Genomic DNA, 20,319 nt, shown 5'->3' on the forward strand with positions numbered 1-20,319 from the left:
AGTAACTGGCTACCGCGTAAAGGGGAGATTTTGGAGCCTTCTCCAGACGGGCAGGGCGCCTCATCTTGCAGCGGGCAGCGGCAGAGGGTCGCGAGCAGCGCTGCCTCCCCACCCCCAGCCCACGGCCCCGCGTGGCGGCGGGGCCTGGATTGTCCAAGAACTTGGCTCCGGGCTCCAGTTTCCCAACTCACTCGGAGCTCAGAGAAGCGGTGACTCACGTGAGGGCCCTCCCGGCACGCCGCGTTCTCAGCCGGCCTGCAGTGACTCACCACCTCGCTCCCTCCCTCACCGCTGACCCCGGGCCAATCCCTTAAGGAGTCTACACCCCACTCTTCTCACTTGGCCGGGACAATTGCCTGGTGGAGTTTTTAGCTTCCCGGGGGCAGGGCTTCTGTCAGCAACCGTCCAGGTTCCTCGAGAGAGGCTTCTCCTAGGGTCTGGTGGAGCGTAAAACCCTTGGGTGGACCCGAAGGCCCCAGGCCCTCCCCGTGCACTGAAGGAGGGCTTTAATGCCTGTGCATTCTTCTAATTTCAGAGCCTTTCAACAGCATTTTATACCGAATACAATTTCGCAAGTCTTGGTGTCCTGGAGGAATTTTCCCTTGGACACCTCTTGGTCAAAATTTGCTTGGGGGAAACCAAAAAGCAACCAGAGTAGGCCCCCAAATCTGCAAAGCAGAGACCAGTGGCAATGGGAGGCGAGAGTGCAGCGGACTGACCAACGGGCCCTGGGGCAATGGGACCACCGTGCGAGGGCGTGGGATGAAGCTCTGCTCGCCAGCGCAACTGAAAGCGAGAGGCGAGTATCGCGAGAGCGCTCAGCTCCCCTGAAGCGAGCCCTCGGGCAGGAGCGGAGGCCCAGGCGGCGGGCGTGGACTGCGGGGTCGCTCGCCTGGTTCCCCGGCTGGCATCTAGGCGACCCTACTTCCAGCGCGCCCCATCGCAGCCAGGCTACCTGAGCGGCCCCCAACCAGCCTTGGGCCAGAGTTCTGCCCGCAGTCCTCCGCTCGCCCGGGCGCCGGCGCTCGACAACCGGCTGGGACACGGCAGTTGGACTGCGGCGTGCGCACCCTCCGTCCGTCCCCGGCCCCTCCCTCGATCCCTTGCGTGCCTCTGCTCGCCGGCCAGAGCTCGCTATCTGTGCCCCCGAGTTACCTGCCTCAGGAAGTCCCAGTGCACAAGCAGCCCGGACTGTAAAAGGGTGGATTCGGCAGAGCCCAAAACCACATTTCTAGGGGAGGGTTGGGGTCCCCATCTAGAGGGTCGCAGATCGCATTACTGGCCGAGGGGAGGAGACAGCGGAAGGGAGAGTCAACAGGGGTAAAAGTTGCTTTTCGCTTAGTACTCCCCCTCCCCCTCCCTAACGCGCTCCAATGCCGGTAGGCTCGGGGACACAGTGTCCGCCCAGGTTCCAGAGCCCGATGGCCCCGGAACGGTTTGGCAGGACACAAGCATCTTTCCATACGCGGATGCTGCCGTCAGAGCGCCGGTTGGCCTGCAGGGCTGCCGGGCTGCAGGGCCCCGATGGAGACCCCTCTCCAGGCAACGAAGCCCGCCTCCGGGCAACGAAGATCTAGAGCAATAACAGATGCATAAATAAATCAATGAGCGGCTCTTTGCTGCCAGCAGCAGAGAAACCTCGGGCTGATTAAATGCAGACGCGGGGTGTCTGCCAGGACAGGAGGGCGGCGGGGTACAAGGGAACCGGCGTGGAGGCGAAGGGTGGGGGGAAGGGAGGCCGGGGCAGGAGCGACGGGAAAGACCCAAAGCCACGTTTTTAAACATGGGGGGCGGTTTTAAAGGAAAACAGTACGGGGGAGGTGGGGACAGGGCTGCGGGCCTCTGGGCCTCCAAGCCACCCGGGGCAACTTTCCAGGTGGGAGGTGCGGCCCGAGGGGCGGTGCCGGCGGCGGGAGGCGGGAGTCCGAGGCCGAGGGCGGGGGGGGGCGGTCACTTTAAAGGCTCTTTCTTACCCATAATGCTTTGTGGGGGCGTTGCCATAATGGATCCAAGATGGCGTAGAAAGTAATGAGAGGTAAGTCCTGAATTCCCCCTTCTTTGCTGCTGGGATTGCTCCGCGAGCTGCCGGAGCCCTCCAGAGAGAGAACCGGACTCCCCTCCGGTCCTCCAAGTCCCGGGAGGGTCGGCCCCGGGGCGGGCCTGGGGCCCAGACGGCCCGCGGCGGGGCCTGGGAAGCGGGGCTCTTCGAGGCGAGGCCCGGACGCTGGGGCTGCTTACAGCTTCTTTCCCTCCCTGGCCCCCTTCCCCTCCGGTGGGGGCCGCGGAGCTCTCGGCCCAGGCCGTGGAGGGGGCCTCGCAGACCCCGGCCGCGAGCCTGCGGGAGGTTTGTCCAGCCCACGGCACGCCGGGAGGGGGAGTCGAGCCGCCTTGCACGCTCCCCTCCTCCGGGTCGCGGCTGGGGGTGGGGAGCGTGCAGGCCTCCCATGCCCCGCTCGATTGCCCCCTCTGGGCTCGGACTTCCACGCGGGGTGGGGCGGGGGCCGGAGGGTGAGCGCGGGGAAAAGTGGGTCAGGGGTGCACCCCTCCGTCCCCCGCCGAGGGCTGTTGCCTGAGCTTCACTTTCTTTACCCCCTTTCTCCGCCCCCTCCTCGGAAATTCTCATTGGCCCACAAGCACATCAACAAAAACAAAAACAGAGGATCCTTTCCTGGAGATTCCTTCAAGACTTCCCTTTTCTTGGGCTAAGGGACCGCAGCTTTATCTAAGGAACTTTGACTGCTCTCCCCCCAAATTATTTGAGCCTTCTGCACCCTCCCCTTTGCTGAGGATCGTCCAGCCAGGCTTGGAAATCAGGGTCTTAGGATTCTTCTTGGATTGAGACCCTCAGGTTGTGTTTGACACTCAAAATTGTTGTTCCTTCACCCTCACCACTTACACTTTTCAGGCAAATCGTTTATAGATGTGTAACTCCAGAGACAGTGGATTCCTAGAGTTGGGCGGGGAGAGGGGGGAGGAAGGCGTCGTCCTGGCTAGTTTGTTCTTAATTTTGCCCTCTCTTAAACTCGTATGAATGGATTTCTTCTCCATCATCTCTTCTTTTTTCTCCTTCTTTTTCATTTGATTTTTTGAAAGTAAGGTCAGTGAGATATGACATTTTTATGTTTGGATTTTAAGAACACTTTATAATTATTCTTTTCTCACACAGAGAGGAAATGTTTTTGTTTTAAAGTAAAGCCAACAGACTCATTTACAAAGCTGCATACTGTACCATTTTGGTAACTTTTTCCATTTGAAATTTATATGCCCTTTCACTTCAGGCTGATAGAATGTTTGCTACATGTCTCTTACTGGTGTTGTCTAGACACATTTTACTTTTCTGTTTATCTCAGGAATTGGATGAAGTCATTGATGACTAAAGAACTGCAGTGCTGGTGAGATGTGTAAGGTGAGACTGCAGTTAAAAATGATTTACCTTTTTTCCTTCTTTATTTTAATCAAGTCATGAGGGTGAGACTGCAACTAAGTAACTTGATGGGGCCATCTTTATTTCCAAATCACTCACTCAGTCAAATGGGAGTAGAGGCAGGGCTAGATTTGGAAAGGACAACTGTGTCAAGTATACCAAACTTTTCAGCTACTGGAGCTTATCCAGAGCCAAATGTTATTTGCAGCCATCCTTGATTAGTATCTTCACCAGGGGTAATTATAGTTTGCCTATTTAAATTCCCTTGTGTAACTTTAATTGAATGTCTTAATTTTATCTGTGCTTTGGTGTCCATCACTTAGTCTGCATTGAGTGTTAGTGATTGTGTATGCGGATTTTGTGTGTCTACAGTTTGTGGGACTCGTGTAAAGTACACCCTTTGCATTGGAAAGAATGATTTCAGGCAAATCCTGCTTTTATTTTCTGAAAAATGGAACAGTGCTTGGCTCTCTCATAATTATTTGGAAATAAAAATGATAGTGTTGCATTTTGGTTAGGTTATTAGGGATAAGACTGGCTTGTCATTATCTTCTGGTCACATGTAGTGTGTGAATTCAGAGTGTTGCTTTATTTAATCTAACTCATAAGGCTTTGGATTTATAGAACATTATGAATACAGGGTCAATGAACAGTCAGTATTCTGTACTGGTGAGAAGGACAGTGTTGCTAATTTTACATTCTTCACAAGCAATTTTCTCAACTTTAAAAATATATCTTTTATTTTTTTATTTTAGTCATTGTAGATGTACTATACTACAGTGCGAGTGAGTGTGTGTGTCTGTAAAATATTTTACTGTGGTTTATTGAGAAAATGTAAGTTGTTATGGTAGATTGGTTACTGCAGGGTTTTGTTTTTCCTTTAACACATCAGAGTAGCCTTTGAATTTTGAAATTCACTCACAAAGTTTTCATCTCTATCACACATCTGTTTAAGAAGAGTAAGCTGTGCTTTATTTTATTCCAGATTGAGGCATACAATTGACATTTTTGCCTTAAAAAAAAAACTTGGGAGAGGAAGGTGGACATAAACCAAGATCGTTTTGTAAGTGCACACACCACATTTGCTTGTGTTTGAAACTCAGAAGTGCTTGTGTGTATTACATATATTTTTGTTTTTATTCTTAGCAGAGCAAATACGGATTTTAAAATTTATTTATTTTCAGCTAACAGATGGAGGCATATTCATGCCTTAGACCTCCCAATCTGTACCTTTTATCTTTTTTTGAAAATACATATTACTTTGTGGAAAGAACCAATGATCTACTTTAGGGCCTATGGAGATGTTTGTTTATAATCCAAAAGGGAATATTTAGAAATAGGTCATCTTGTGTGGCTAGTGTTGTTTGGCCTGAGCTGTGTCAAGACATCTTCCACAATTTTCACACGTGTAGACCATGTGAAGTGTTAGTATTGACTTCAAAGTGAAGTTGGTGGTTGGCCACTGAACAGGTTGTCACACGAAGCATTCTAAAATGGGAAATGCCGTAGTACTGAAGTTTGTGGTGAAGCGAGGGTCTGTGTCTTTGAGTTGAATGAAGACATAGCTTTTTTAGTCTGTCCTTTTGGCTGGGAAGCTGGGACACTATTTTTAGGTAAGGCGGGAGTTTTGGGGAGCCAGTAAGTGCCTCTCTATCAGCTGGTGTGCTTGATTTTTGCAGTTGTTAGCAAGAAGTTTCATTTCTAATACCATAAGTATTCAATCTACATTGTTTTAAAGTCTGTATACATTTATGCACAGTCCAGTGTTTTACTGGAGAAGGGAGTGATTCCAAAATAACAGGGGAAATTATTCCTGCTTGCAAAGCACCTTGTGTAGTTTAAAAATATAGAGCATATTCATGAAAGGCTAAGAATATTGCAGAGGGACCTACAAATAAGTAGACCGGATCTTACACATGCATTTTTGTCCTCTGTTTAAGAAGTAGGCATGGTATTGATATTAAATGCAAATTAGTCTATAATTATCTGTCAGACTATATTTAAGATTCTATTTTTTTTTTTTTGCGGTACGCGGGCCTCTCACTGTTGTGGCCCCTCCCATTGTGGAGCACAGGCTCCGACCGCGCAGGCTCAGCGGCCATGGCTCATGGGCCAAGCCGCTCCGTGGCTTGTGGAGTCTTCCCGGACCGAGGCACGAACCCGTTTCCCCTGCATCGGCAGGCAGACTCTCAACCACTGTGCCACCAGTGAAGCCCTAAGATTCTAACTACAGGCCCAGCACAAGAAGTAATGTCCTTTGGTCTGTTGTTTTAAATGCTTAGTAGTTTTAAATGCATAGTAGATTTGGGGCCAAGATTATCAACTTGTCGATAACAAGAGATGGGGAGGAGCTACTTAAAAATTATAAACAAATTGTTATGGCTGTTTATTTCCATCAACTTAGATAAGTATACATGCAAATATAATTTGATTTCTAAATAATAGTTTGAATTGTTTTCTAGGAGAGAAGTATGATATGTGTGGTGAGTGTGGCCGCAGCAGCTTGTAGTTCATTTAAATTGCTGGGTGTAGTCAGGATGACTTTGGTAGCACTGGCTAGGAGCCGCATAAAACTTAGTGGTCTGTCACTTCACCGGTGGCTGAGATTATACTTTTGAGCCATCCTGAATTTAATAAGGTTAATATTCCTCTTTCAAAAATAAATAGTAGATATAACATGAAGATTTTTAATTTATATGTCTATATATGTGTGCATATATATTTATATATGTATGTATCTTTATTTTAAAAGCTACCAATTGTCTAAAGCAAATTGAAAGTTTTTCAGCATACTACTAAAGGTCATACCAACCTGTTTACTGGTGTAAATTGTACTGGGTCAGTTTGTCCAAGGGCAGGAAGTTGTCTGGTAAAGCCAGAATTTGTGTGTTCAACTTGTTTTGACCCCCAGAAACCCTGATTCATCATTAGGTTCTTCAAAGAATGCAGGCACATTTTTTTGAGTAAACCATTGTGACGTGTGAATGCTTGTGATTTTTGTTATTTCTGTGCATTATTTTAGGTGTTCTCAGAACATCTGAATTTGCCTCTTTGCTTTCTTCTGTCGATATTCTCCTGGTGGTGAAAATATTCCTGTGAGGCGAGCTTCCTTTCAGTAGGCAATATGTGTAACTAATATAGTTTAAAAAACTATTTATTTTTATGTAAAGCTGATGCATGCTATGGTAAACAAATCCAAGCAGTGCTAAGTGTATATAGGAAAAAAGATATAAAGCCTCTGCTCTCCTTCCTCCATCGTTAGCCATGTCCCCCTAATCTGACCGTAGAAAGCAGTTGGTGTTACTTGGTGTTTGGAAGACCTCTCTTGCCTAGGTGCGAGGGCAGTAGTGAAAGTAGAGGGAGAAGTCATGGAAGGCATGGCCACTGAACCCGTTTAGATGTTAGGCAGGTATTCCACCCTTATTGCCTGTGATTTTAATTAATATTGATAATCTTAAACTTCCATTAGTTTAAGATAACTGTAATTGAATTGTTAGTGAAACACTCAAACAATTAATTGCATTGTCTGGTTGGTAAAGTTTTGATTTGTTGATCTTGTAAGGAAATAAATATTTGGAAATTGAATTCACGTAACCTTAGGGCTGGGAGTAATGTTGGTAATTATCATCTGTGGAATTTCATGATGAGATGCACAGTATACTTACTATAGCTTCTATCTAGTCTGTCTTATTTTCCAGATGAGGAAATTGAGGCCTGGAGAAGTCAAGTGACTTTCCCAAGGTCACACAGCTGATCAGTAGCAACATTAAAGCAAACTTTTATCTCTGGACCCTTATCTCAGGACTCTTGGTCCTGGCTGTTTATGCTACATTTTACTGCAGTACTTTGGACCAAAGGACCATACGCTGTGACCACTGGATACAAATGCTTCAGAACTGATACATCAGCAGTGGTGTTTTCTAGTATGTATTAAAAGGTTCCTTCTCTCTGTTTCAGAAATTATAAAGAGCTCTGATGGGCTCTTTGGGTGATACCCAGTGCAGTGAACTGCAGGTGAGTAAGGTCTGGGAGAGCCTTATTTACAAAGCAAGGAGTTGGTAATGCCTGAGGAAAAGACAAAAGGGACTTAATCTAGAGGAGGGTGTCTGGTCAGCAAGATGAGGTGGGACAAGGTGGAGGAAGTAGGGCCGTGGTGCAGCAGTGGTGACCTGGCTGAATTGGTTACTTCTGGAGCCGACTGGATGATGGTGAACCTACTCCAAACAGACTGCCTGATGCTTTGTCAGTTTGTTTGAAGAGAAGTGAGGGTAGGTTAATCTTCCACTTCTGTTTTGAATGAGTAACTGCACAGGGATTCAACCTATCTGCATATGATTGGATCTTCAGAGGTCCTTCAGTTTTTGTGTCAACATTCTTGAGTGTTGACCGCCCAGTGCTCTGATGAACGGGTTAAGTGTTAAATTGTTTGTTTTCCTGTTATGTACTATGTGTGTTTTGTCATGAATGACTATATATCCGTATTTTTGAGGATCTGGATACCAGGAACGTATCAATGGAAACAGAAGGTTAAACGTTTTTCCTAATGGTTGTATTAGTCCTTTAGATTATTTGTTTACTGCTGAAATGCCCTAAGAATGACATTTTAGTCTTGAGTATTTATTATTTCACAGTAATTAATCTTCTTGGTCCATTATAGTATCTTGGCCATTCAGTATTAAACTAAGAAAATGGTAATACTACAGAAAAAACAATTAGAAGACAGTTTTAATATTGTCCTTGTGGGGGCATCAGTGCTAAAATTATTTTTTGATATATTTTTAATGTTAGTCCCAGACACTATAATGAGACAATGCTATATACTTTTAGGGTTTATAATTAAACCTAGGCTTGGCTACTTATTGATTGCTAAAGTAAAACATTGTTGTAGGGGTTCTTTGTTTCTTGAGTTAGGGAAGTTTGCACGATTCATCCCCCACAGGTTCATGGGGATGATCAGAAGGCTAGTTGAGCTGGTTTCTTGGTCCTTGGAAAGCTGGGGTCTGGGTTTTCATAGGTCATTGTGATAAGAAGTAAGTGAGCATTCTTAGTTAAGGCCAAAGTGAGCAGTAAAAGAGAGGTGTGGACCTCTACCTGAGACTGTATCGAGTTTGCATCCTGGGACCCCTAAGTTTGCTCAGTATGGTAGAACTTTCTCTCTTAAATTATAAAATAATTTAAGCATTGTTATTAAGTAAATTGTTAAATATTTGGGTTACTACCCCTAAAACAGTTGATTTTCTTTTTGGCATTCTGTTAAAAAAATATATATATATATATAGATGTATGTCTATATGTATCTATACACACACACACACACACATATTATTGTACTTATTTTAAATTATAATGCATATAATTTGAATTTTTTCTACTTATTATATTATGAAACATTTCCATGTTATAGTTGTCACAATTTTAATTGACATGATTACACTTTGAGAGGCTGCAAAATATGTCATCAAGTCATGCCGTCAATAATTTACTTAAATCTTTTGATGTTAGATATTTATGTTGCTGGCTGGTTTTCAGTTAATACTTTAATCTACGTTATTGTAGATATTATTGTATTTTTTTTCTGGCTAATTATATCTCTAGGATAAATTTTTGAATGCATTATTGTGTTAAATGGTATGAATGTTTTTATGGCTTTTGATATATATCGCCATACTGTTTTTCAAGAATGTTATACCAGTTTGTACTAAAAACAGATATACAGATGTACCTGTTTCACCATAACTGGATATAAATACATTTTTTCCTTAAAAGATTTTGCTTATTTAATAGTGTAAAGTGGTATTTGTACTTCTTTGTTCTATAATGTTGAATTTTTCTCTTTGAGTCTCTTCATGGTGAATTGTTTGTTCATATCCTTTGCTATTTTAATCAGTAAACTATCGATGTGGGCTTTGGATGGTAAGGCAAGTATAACCAGCTAATAAACAGGTGATTATTAAAAAGATGATCAGAACATGTTTGGGGAGAATGTTCAGAGAGTCTAGTCTGGATGGTAAGTTTTCTTGAGAACATAGTGGTTGAAGGGGAACGGGTGAGTTATTCCAAGGTTCAGCTCAGCACATGTTTAGTGTGTATCCATTGTGTACCATGTGTTGCATCCTCTTAGTGCTCCTCAAGTCATCGTGGCGAGTACTTGGCTGAAGGAGGGGGCTGCTTGAGGCTGCTTGAGGCTTGACTTGTGGGACTTTGGCTGCTGAAGTCTCTTTGTGGAGGGCTGAGGGGATGACTGACTAGAACCTCTTTAGCTCATTCAGGGCATACCACAGTGCCACGGCACAGTCTTTGAGAAGCTCTGTTCTGAAGGATACAAAGATGAATAAAGCATCATTTCCTCTGACACGGAGCGAATCATCTAGTAGAGAGAGTAGGGGCACCAAAACAAGAAAGGACTAAAGGACTAATAGGAATTTGAAGGGTGCTGTAAGAGGGGTTCAGACAAGGTGCTTAGGGGTTCAGTGGAGGGAGTGATGCTCCCCCCTTGGGGATGTAAGGGAACACTTCACCTGAGGAGGTGGCATTTAAATTGCACCACTGTGAAATTGAGGCGCCAGGGAAAGAAGAGGGCATGCTGGAGGTAAGGGTAGCTTGAGCAAAGGCTGAGGGGTGGTGTTGGAAATGAGGTGGATGTCCGGAAACTGAGTATCCAAATTACCCGGACCCTGGGTTACATGAAAACATAGTGGACAGTGAGTCTGTTGAGAGGTCATGACTGGGTTTTGGAGAATGCATATGATGGATTGTGAGTGAGGAGAAACTAGAGACAGGGTTTTCAGTCGGGTTCATGGTACTACTCCAGGTGAGGGATGATGAGTGCCTGAGTTGGTGTGCTTGGGAATGAAAGGAGGTGGTGGAGTCAAGAGATACTTTGGAGGTTGAACAGAGAGATGTGGTGACTGATTAGGTAGGAGGGGAAGGAACAGTCAGTTCTGTGTCTTAAGTCAGAGATGATGCTGACGTATTTGTGGTTGGATGGCTGGCAGAATGGGACAGCAGGAATACAGAAGTCAGGAGGAAGAGCAGGTCTTAGGGGTTTAGAATAGAGAAAAGACGATTTTGGTTTTGTGTGTTGAGTTTAAGGAACTAGTAGAAAGGTGAAATCAGAATCTTAACCCTGGAAGGAACAGATGAGGAAGTTTGGGGCCCAGAGGAGCTTGAGGGACCAGTGAGGTCTCACAGTTAGATAAAGCAGAGTGAAGACTGAAGCTTCCTGATTCCCAGTGCGGCACTCTCTTCAGTGCCTCAGACTGAGAAACTTCTCTGCTGTGGTGTTTTCCTCGCACCCAGGTGTGCTCAATAGGAAGTTGGAAGTGGCAGAGCTTATGTTGGGAGCGAAGAGATTATTTTTTAATTACATTTTTGTATTATGGAAAATTTCAGATGTATAGAAGTGGAAAGGGTATAATCAATCCCACTGTACCCGTTGTTCAACTTTAATAGTTAGTAATGTTGTTTCATCTGTTTCCTCCCTCTCCATCAATTCTATTGAAGCAAATCGGATAAAGTGTTTTGGTAAACTTGAACTCTGGGTATCTGTAGTTAAGGAGAATTGAACAGTTCAGTAGGGTATGTTCTGAGCTTTCTGGGTGGGGGTCTAGAGTGAACAGAAGTAGCATTAATTGCCAGGATTCCTGGGCAAATCATTTACGTCTTCTGAGCCTTTGTTTGTCTGTGAGACGGAGGTAATAATGGCAGAATCTCAGGCAGAATCACCTGAGATAAGGTGTAGAAAACGCTCTGTGAACTGTGAGCCTGAAGTGTTATGCAGATTTTAGTTGTTGGTAATAACAGAAAGGTAGTGCTATTCCTTTGGGCTTCTGTGTTGCTGGCATTGAATACATTTTTATTATTCAACAAAGAATTATGCGAGGTACCTGAGGCTTCAGCAGGGAACAAAACAGACAAAATCTCAGCTCTCCTGGAACTCATGTTCTGGGTCTGGAGTATAATAGGAAGCTAATACGTTAAAAGTGATTAGTGTGGGCCAGACACTGTTCTGAGTGCTTTCATATTTTGCCCTATTTAATTCTTGCAGTAATGCCTTGAAGTGTAGCCCTGTTATTATTCCCATTTTGCAGATTTGGAAATCAAAGCAGATTTTTAAGCAGATTGCCTCAGGTCACAATGCCGGGATTCAGATTCAGGCAGAGCTGGCTTCAAGCGTATACTCTTACCCCTGTGCCATTAAAATGCTTTAGCTCATTCATGGCGTATTAGTGTTTGGTACAAATAAAAAAGGTAGGCCCTGATTGAAATTATTCCTAAACAAGTAAGTGTTCTCTTCTTGTGGGAGAAAAAAAGACAAAAACAAAGGAAAACAATGGCAGTACACAGTTCTCTGTGGATGGGGGTATATTAGTATTCTTACACAGAAAAGAATTTTTCTTCCTACCTTTTTATAGGCTTCACCAACTTTCTCGGTTTCTTAAGATACAAATGGCCACCTCAGTGGCACGAAGTCATTTTCCTGCTGGTACTTGAGAAGAGTCTCTTCTTGAATGAATCTCCTTCTTGCTTACAATTCTTCTTTCTTCTCCTACTACTCTCTTTCCTTACCTTGGGGCAGTTCCCTTCTCTGATTTCCCCTGTTGTCTGATCCTCCTTTACCTCACAGCTGTGGTGTCCCTTCCCAGTGTCATCAGCTGCCCATGTTCTCAGGGATTTCCTTCCTTCTGCCTTTGCCTTCTCTTCCCTAGCCTGCCTCTGTCCGTCTTCTTGGGCCTTACCCTCTGTTGTGGCTCTTCTGAGTTTCTTCAGCGGGACTAACGTCAGGACTAATTTCCCGCCTCTGGCTCTGGCTCTGCCCTGCCAGCTCGTGGTTCTCCTTCCTGGGCAGGGAAGATGGGGAAATGGGCAGTGAGCATTCCTTAAGTTTGCATCAGGATTAGGACATGAGCCTCACTCCTTTTAAGGAGGGTTAGGAGGGTATTATGGCTTGCATACCTGTGGGGTTTTTTTTGAGTATTGTTAAAATATACATAACATAAAATTTACCATTTTAATCATTTTAGCATACAAGGTTCAGTGTCATTAAGTGCATTCACATTGTTGTACAACCATCACCACCATCCATCTCCAGAACTTCATCATCTTCCCAAATTGAAGTCTGTACTCATTAAACACTAACCCTCCATCCCCCTCTCCCTCAAGCACCTGGCAAACATCATTCTACTTTCTGTTTCTCAGAATTTGAATAGGGTCCATTCATACCATAGGTACCTCATATAAGTGCACTGATACAATATTTGTCTTTTTGTGACTGGCTAATTTCACTTAGCATGTCTTCAAGGTTCATCCATATTGTAACATGTGGCAGCATTTTCTTCCTTTTTAAGGCTAAATACTATGCCATTGTATGTAAGTACCACATTTTTAAAAATTCCAACCAGTTTTTGATAGACACTCAGGTTGCTTCCACCTTTTGGCTCTTGTGAATAATGTTGCTGTGAACTTGGGTGTATACATATCTGTTCAGGTCCCTACTTTCAGTTCTTTTGGGAAATACCCAGAAGTGGAATTGTTAGATCATATGGTAATTCTGTGTTTAATTTTTTGAGGAATCCCCATATTCTATTCCATAGCAGTAGCACCATTTTATGTCCACCAGAAATGTAAAAGGGTTCCAATTTCTCCACACCCTTTCAAACAGTTTTTTTCTATTTTTTGATAGTAGCCATCCTAAGGGTTGTGAAATGATAATATATAATTGTTTTTAAAGGTGTTTTATGTAGAATAATAGAATTTCAGGACTAGAAATGGTATTAAAGATTTCTGATTCAATTAGCTGAAGACAGCAACGAATGTTCTCATATGTTTTAGCATTTTCACTTCTTTCTCAGTTGGAGAAAGGCATTTTGGGCAGATGAGTCTCTACTGGATCTTCGGCTCAAGATGAACTATGTCTGACTCAGGCAGGGTACATGGAATGCAGCTTTCCAAGAGATCTGCTCTTCTCTTCTGCCAGTGACTCTCTTATACTTCTTTACAGTTTCCAACTGTGTCTTCTGGGTTATTTAATCTTCTTTCCAGCTTCTTTAAGGGATAAGGTAATTGTATTCAAATAAACATTCTTATTTAAAAAAACTAGGTAAGTTAGCAATTAATGAGCCCAAGATTAGTATACACGGCTCAGTTGTTTAAAAAGACTGTATTCAATATCAATTTGAAGGAAACCTAAATATTACTCCTGAATGTTTGCTATAATTCCTTACTATGTAAAATAAGTCATCCCTTTTCATTTTTATTTTAATTTGGAGGAGATGAGTTAAGCAGCATAAAATGAAATATATTTTATATTTACGAGAAGATTATAACTTCTGGATTAGTTTGGGTTTTGAATCTTTTTTAAGTTAAAGAAAACTATTAGTTTAATTTATATTATGAAAATCTTTACGCCTACAGCAAAGTTGTAAGAATAGTATAATCCATACCCAATTGTTAACGTTATGTCATAATTTGCCTTGTCTCTCTTTCTCTGTCAAATAGATAGAATTTTTTTTCCTGAGCCAGCTACAAGTAAGTGGCAGACATCTTAGATGGCATTTCGTTCATACTTCATCATGTGTCTCCTAAGAATGAGGACATAGTTCTTCATAAACATAAGACCATTCTCCCACCTAAGAAGATAATACAGTAATACTAATAGTTACACAATCAGATATCAAGTCCATGTATAATTTTTTCTATTTCTTCCCAAAATGTATTTTATTTCTTTAGTTTGTTTTTGACTCTTTAGTTTCTATTTTTTAATTAATTAATTTAATTTATTTATTTTTGGATGCATTGTGTCTTCGTTGCTGTGTGCGGGCTTTCCCTAGTTGCAGCGAGGAGGGGCTACACTTTATTGCAGTGCACGTGCTTCTTACTATGGTGGCTTCCCTTGTTGAGCACGGGCTCTAGGAGTGCGGGCTTCAGCTGTTGTGGCGCACGGGCTTAGTTGCTCTGCAGCATGTGGGATCTTCCCGGACCAGGGCTGGAACCTGTGTCCCCTGCATTGGCAGACGGATTCTTAACTACTGCACCACCAGGAAAGTCCCAGACTTTCCTTTTCTTAATGACAATTTTGAAGAGTCCTGGTTCACGTATTTCATAGACTGTCCCTCAACTTGGGTTTGTGTGATGTTGTCCTCATGACTGGAAGGGAGTTAGGGTTTTGGGGAAGGAGATGTTTACTTTTAAAATTTTGTTTCATCTCTATCTCTTGGCTTTTTATATAAGATATTCAATGCATTTTGATATATATATAAAAATGCAGGCTTGCAGACTATTATTTTATAATCTGCTTGCTATTTTGTAATCAGCTTGGGATGATGGTGGTATGCTTTTTTTTTTTTTCAGTATACGCGCCTCTCACTGTTGTGGCCTCTCCCGTTGTGGAGCACAGGCTCCGGACGCGCAGGCTCAGCGGCCGTGGCTCACAGGCCTAGCTGCTCCGCGGCATGTGGGATCTTCCCGGACCAGGGCACGAAGCCGTATCCCCTGCATCGGCAGGCAGGCTCTCAACCACTGCTCCACCAGGGAAGCACGGTACACTTTTGTTTTCATTATGCAGTTGGCTCTCTTGCGTTGATTTACATTTTATTGATAAAGCTCAACTGCTTTGGATTATGATGTGTTTACAAGGCTACACAGATAATCTGGAAGGGAAAATGAAGAAATACAAATGACAGAAAATGTTTTATAATAATAAAATTTTCTTGGCAAGCAGCAACCTTTTCTCAAAGTCAGTCTTTTAATATAATTTGCTTGCTTCATAAATATGTTTTTTTTTGTTTTTTCATATCTTTATTGATTAGTAAGCATGTTAAATGACTTGGGAGGAATCTCACTCTCTTCAAGAAATAATTTGGAATTATTGATCCAGAATGCTGACAATTCTCAAAAATGGGTCAAGAAAATCAAAGTAATAGATGGAAAAAAAATCTCAATTTTAGCTGTTGATATAACTTTTCTTAAATTTAGGGTTTTTTTATAATTGAAGTTACTAAAACAGTTGGTGGAAGGTCCATCAAGATATTTATTTTATGTATTTAAAGCATTTTACTTTGCTGTATTGAATTCCATTCATTCTGGAATTTAGGAGAATTGACCTCTTTATGAAAGAGATGATTCAAAGTAGAAAATGATTGCTGACCTTCGCTTCCAGTTTTCTTCTCAATAGACTTAGTCTCTCCTAATGCTTCTTGCATACTCAGTAATTGTATAAGTTTTAGAGAAAAATGCAGGTCTGGCTGAAAAGTAAGCACAGTACGATAAATAAAGCTTTTTTCCTTTGCAGAATATTTTACATGTGTGTCCCATAGATTCATCAGAGATTCTAGTTTTGGATAAAGGCAAGTACATTTCAAGACAATACAACATCCCTGTGTATGACATTGGCATTCGAATGAGAAGTGAATTTGGTTGAGGACGGTTCTTGGAATGCTTGGCATTTAGGTTATTTTAGGTCAACTCTTTGGGAAATTCAATTAGAGTATTTATTGAATGGTTTTAGTGAGCTGAATGGTTGTCATGTCATGTCATAGATGGTCTAAAACATGACTCTTATTTCTAAACTAGTTGTGTTGGTCAGATAAGGCATCTTACATGATGTATTTAATCCAAGATAATGATGGATGAGTAAGAGGCAGATCATTGTAGAGGAAGTAATTTTGGTTTTGAGAGAGGCATTCTTAGGGAAATAGGCCTTGGTGTGTTCATTTAGAGCTGGGCAGGATTGAGGTCCGAGAGAGGAGGGAAAGGATATTTGGGTAGAGGGAAGGGCATTGGCAGAGCCTCAGAGGCCTGACGGTTCCTGGGGCCTTTGTTGGAATGGTGGGAAAGTTGGGTTGCAGTCAGCCTGTGGGTAGCCTGGACGTTGGGTAATGAGCGTGGCCATCAGTTTATGGGCGCCCTCTCTAGAGTGGTCTGTAACTTGCTTCCTCCCTGAGGAAGTGTGACACGCTTGTGCTAGCTGCAGTGTCTTCCCCACAGCTGTGCTGTCCATGGAGGAGAAGGGGGCCTGCTCTGCCATGGCTTCCTTACTCCTCAGGGTATGGCGTGTGAGTTATTTTAATAATGTATCAATCTGCCTTTTCTTTCTTTTGTCACAATGCCTTTGCTTTCTAAAGTGGTCTTGTTTTCAGGATAATAATTGGGTTTCCACAGGGAAAATGATAATGTATGAGGCAAATTACTGACTAAAGGCAAATTCCTGACTTAAAAAATGAATCTCTAATTTTTTTCTAGTAGTTCTTCTTTTGTTTAAATTTTTGTTTTGTTAGTTATGTAAAGAAACTTATGGATAGTTATTTCTGCTCAGGTGGATAGTGGTACTGTTTAGCACAGCTCATTGGTCTTCTGAAACTTTTACAAATGCAGTCTGATTCATTCCAGCCAAGTTAATTAGGAGGTACATAATTTTTTTCCCCTAATGGAGACAAATGGAAAAGACAGAGATACAGAAATCATCTTCAGTTTAGATTGAAGAAATGTCAGTTACTACTGTTTGTTCCTGCTGTTTGATCACAGTTTATTTTTATATTTGGAAGTCTGTTTCTAATCAAAAAGAGTTAATGTTTTAGAAGTAATAGAGGACCATGACTAAACTAAGAAGAAAAGTTAATTTAAGGACAAGAATTGATTTTTAAAAATATAAAAGTACATTTCATGACTTGATTTGAAGATGATCTGGTGGTATCCTTATACTGTCGCAGAAGGAAGTCCACAGTGGGACGAGAATGATGCTTACAAATCAGCACCCTTATTATCTATTACTGAAGATGTCTTAGTCCAGGCCAGTCTGCCTACCACCTCTGTGGTACACTGTTGATTTCATTTTTCTTCCAGTATTTACTTTTGGTTCTGGACCAGTTATCTAGCTGTGATGGGATTCTTCAAAAGTATCCTACATTTTGTACTTAGTGAACTAGTGATTGTCCTGTTTGCAGACATTCTTTCTGAGGCTCTACTCTTGCCTGGAAAACCGACATTTGCAGAAAGGGAAATGTATAGGTTTTCCTTTTAAATGTATTTATTTTTATTTATTTTTTATTTATTTTTGGCTGTGTTCGGTCTTCTTTTCTGTGCGAAGGCCTTCTCTAGTTGTGGCGAGCAGGGGCACTCCTCATCGTGGTGCCTGGGCCTCTCACTGCCGTAGCCCCTCTTGTTGCAGAGCACAGGCTCGAGAAGCACAGGCTGAGCAGTTGTGGCTCACGGGCTTAGTTGCTGTGAAGCATGTGGGATCTTCCCGGACCAGGGCTCAAACCCGTGTCCCATGCACTGGCAGGCGGATTCTTAACCACGGCCCCACCAGTTATTCTTTTTTTAAAAAAAATATTTCCTCATTTGTTTTTTTGTGATGATGCCTTTATTTATTTATTTTTATTATTGTTTATATTTGGCTGTGTTGGGTCTTTGTTGTTGCCCGCGGGCTTTCTCTGGTTGTGGCAAGTGGGGGCTACTCTTTGTTGTGGTGTGCGGACTTCTCATTGTGGTGGCTTCTCTTGTTGTGGAACACGGGCTCTAAGTGTGCGGGCTTCAGTAATTGCAGCACCTGGGCTCAGTAGTTGTGGCACACAGGCCCTAGAGTTTGCAGGCTTCAGTAGTTGCTACGTGTGGCCTCAGTAGTTGTGGCTCGCGGGCTGTACAGCGCAGGCTCAGTAGTTGTGATGTCCGGGCTTAGTTGCTCTGCAGCACGTGGGATCTTCCCGGACCAGGGCTGGAACCTGTGTCCCCTGCATTGGCAGACGGATTCTTAACCACTGCACCACCAGGAAAGTCCCAGACTTTCCTTTTCTTAATGACAATTTTGAAGAGTCCTGGTTCACGTATTTCATAGACTGTCCCTCAACTTGGGTTTGTGTGATGTTCTCCTCATGACTGGAAGGGAGTTAGGGTTTTGGGGAAGGAGATGTTTACTTTTAATATTTTGTTTCATCTCTGTCTCTTGGCTTTTTATATAAGATATTCAATGCATTTAGATATATATTTAAAAAAGCAGGCTTTTAGACTATTATTTTATAATCTGCTTGCTATTTTGTAGTCTGCTTGGGATGATGGTGGTATGCTTTTTTTTTTTTTTTTTTTCGGTACACGGGCCTCTCACTCTTGTGGCCTCTCCCATTGTGGAGCACAGGCTCCGGACACGCAGGCTCAGCGGCCATGGCTCACAGGCCTAGCCGCTCCGCAGCATGTGGGATCTTCCCGGACCGGGGCACGAAGCCGTGTCCCCTGCATCGGCAGGCAGGCTCTCAACCACTGCTCCGCCAGGGAAGCCCGGTACACTTTTGTTTTATTTATGCAGTTGGCTCTCTTGCGTTGATTTACATTTTATTGATAAAGCTCAACTGCTTTGGATTATGATGTGTTTACAAGGCTACACAGATAATCTAGAAGGGAAAATGAAGAAATACAAATGACAGAAAATGTTTTATAATAATAAAATTTTCTTAGCAAGCAGCAACCTTTTCTCAAAATCAGTGTTATAATATAAGTTGCTTGCTTCATAAATATGTTTTTTTTGTTTTTTCATATCTTTATTGATTAGTAAGCATGTTACATGACTTGGGAGGAATCTCACTCTCTTCAAGAAATAATTTGGAATTCTTGATCTAGAATGCTGACAATTCTCAAAAATGGGTCAGGAAAATCAAAGTAATAGATGGAAAAATATCTCAATTTTAGCTATTGATATATTTTTTCTTGAATTTAGGGTTTTTTTATAATTGAAGTCACTAAAACAGATGGTGGAAGGTCCATCAAGATATTTATTTTATGTAATTAAAGCATTTTACTTTGCTGTATTGAATTCCATTCATTCTGGAATTTAGGAGAATTGACCTCTTTATGAAAGACATGATTCAAAGTAGAAAATGATTGCTGACCTTCGCTTCCAGTTTTCTTCTCAATAGACTTAGTCTCTCCTAATGCTTCTTGCATACTCAGTAATTGTATAAGTTTTAGAGAAAAATGCAGGTCTGGCTGAAAAGTAAGCACAGTACGATAAATAAAGCTTTTTTCCTTTGCAGAATATTTTACATGTGTGTCCCATAGATTCATCAGAGATTCTAGTTTTGGATAAAGGCAAGTACATTTCAAGACAATACAACATCCCTGTGTATGACATTGGCATTCGAATGAGAAGTGAATTTGGTTGAGGACGGTTCTTGGAATGCTTGGCATTTAGGTTATTTTAGGTCAACTCTTTGGGAAATTCAATTAGAGTATTTATTGAATGGTTTTAGTGAGCTGAATGGTTGTCATGTCATGTCATAGATGGTCTAAAACATGACTCTTATTTCTAAACTAGTTGTGTTGGTCAGATAAGGCATCTTACATGATGTATTTAATCCAAGATAATGATGGATGAGTAAGAGGCAGATCATTGTAGAGGAAGTAATTTTGGTTTTGAGAGAGGCATTCTTAGGGAAATAGGCCTTGGTGTGTTCATTTAGAGCTGGGCAGGATTGAGGTCCGAGAGAGGAGGGAAAGGATATTTGGGTAGAGGGAAGGGCATTGGCAGAGCCTCAGAGGCCTGACGGTTCCTGGGGCCTTTGTTGGAATGGTGGGAAAGTTGGGTTGCAGTCAGCCTGTGGGTAGCCTGGACGTTGGGTAATGAGCGTGGCCATCAGTTTATGGGCGCCCTCTCTAGAGTGGTCTGTAACTTGCTTCCTCCCTGAGGAAGTGTGACACGCTTCTGCTAGCTGCAGTGTCTTCCCCACAGCTGTGCTGTCCATGGAGGAGAAGGGGGCCTGCTCTGCCATGGCTTCCTTACTCCTCAGGGTATGGCGTGTGAGTTATTTTAATAATGTATCAATCTGCCTTTTCTTTCTTTTGTCACAATGCCTTTGCTTTCTAAAGTGGTCTTGTTTTCAGGATAATAATTGGGTTTCCACAGGGAAAAT

At 42.6% G+C, this 20,319-nt stretch overlaps 1 long non-coding RNA gene across 2 annotated transcripts; it reads left to right on the forward strand.

The window, feature by feature from the left end:
- Positions 1-1,986: 1,986 nt before the first annotated feature.
- LOC309793474 lies at positions 1,987-7,440 on the forward strand. 2 transcript variants are annotated; one of them, XR_014291916.1, is made up of 3 exons: positions 1,987-2,035; positions 3,351-3,406; positions 7,382-7,440. It is a non-coding gene; the product is annotated as an uncharacterized lncRNA (long non-coding RNA). The 2 variants fall into 2 exon arrangements; XR_014291917.1 differs by lacking the exon at positions 1,987-2,035 and adding an exon at positions 2,439-2,848.
- The last annotated feature ends 12,879 nt before the right edge of the window (positions 7,441-20,319 follow it).

Source organism: Mesoplodon mirus (assembly GCF_964341445.2).
Source record: "Mesoplodon mirus genome assembly, chromosome: 18".
NCBI lineage: Eukaryota > Metazoa > Chordata > Mammalia > Artiodactyla > Ziphiidae > Mesoplodon > Mesoplodon mirus.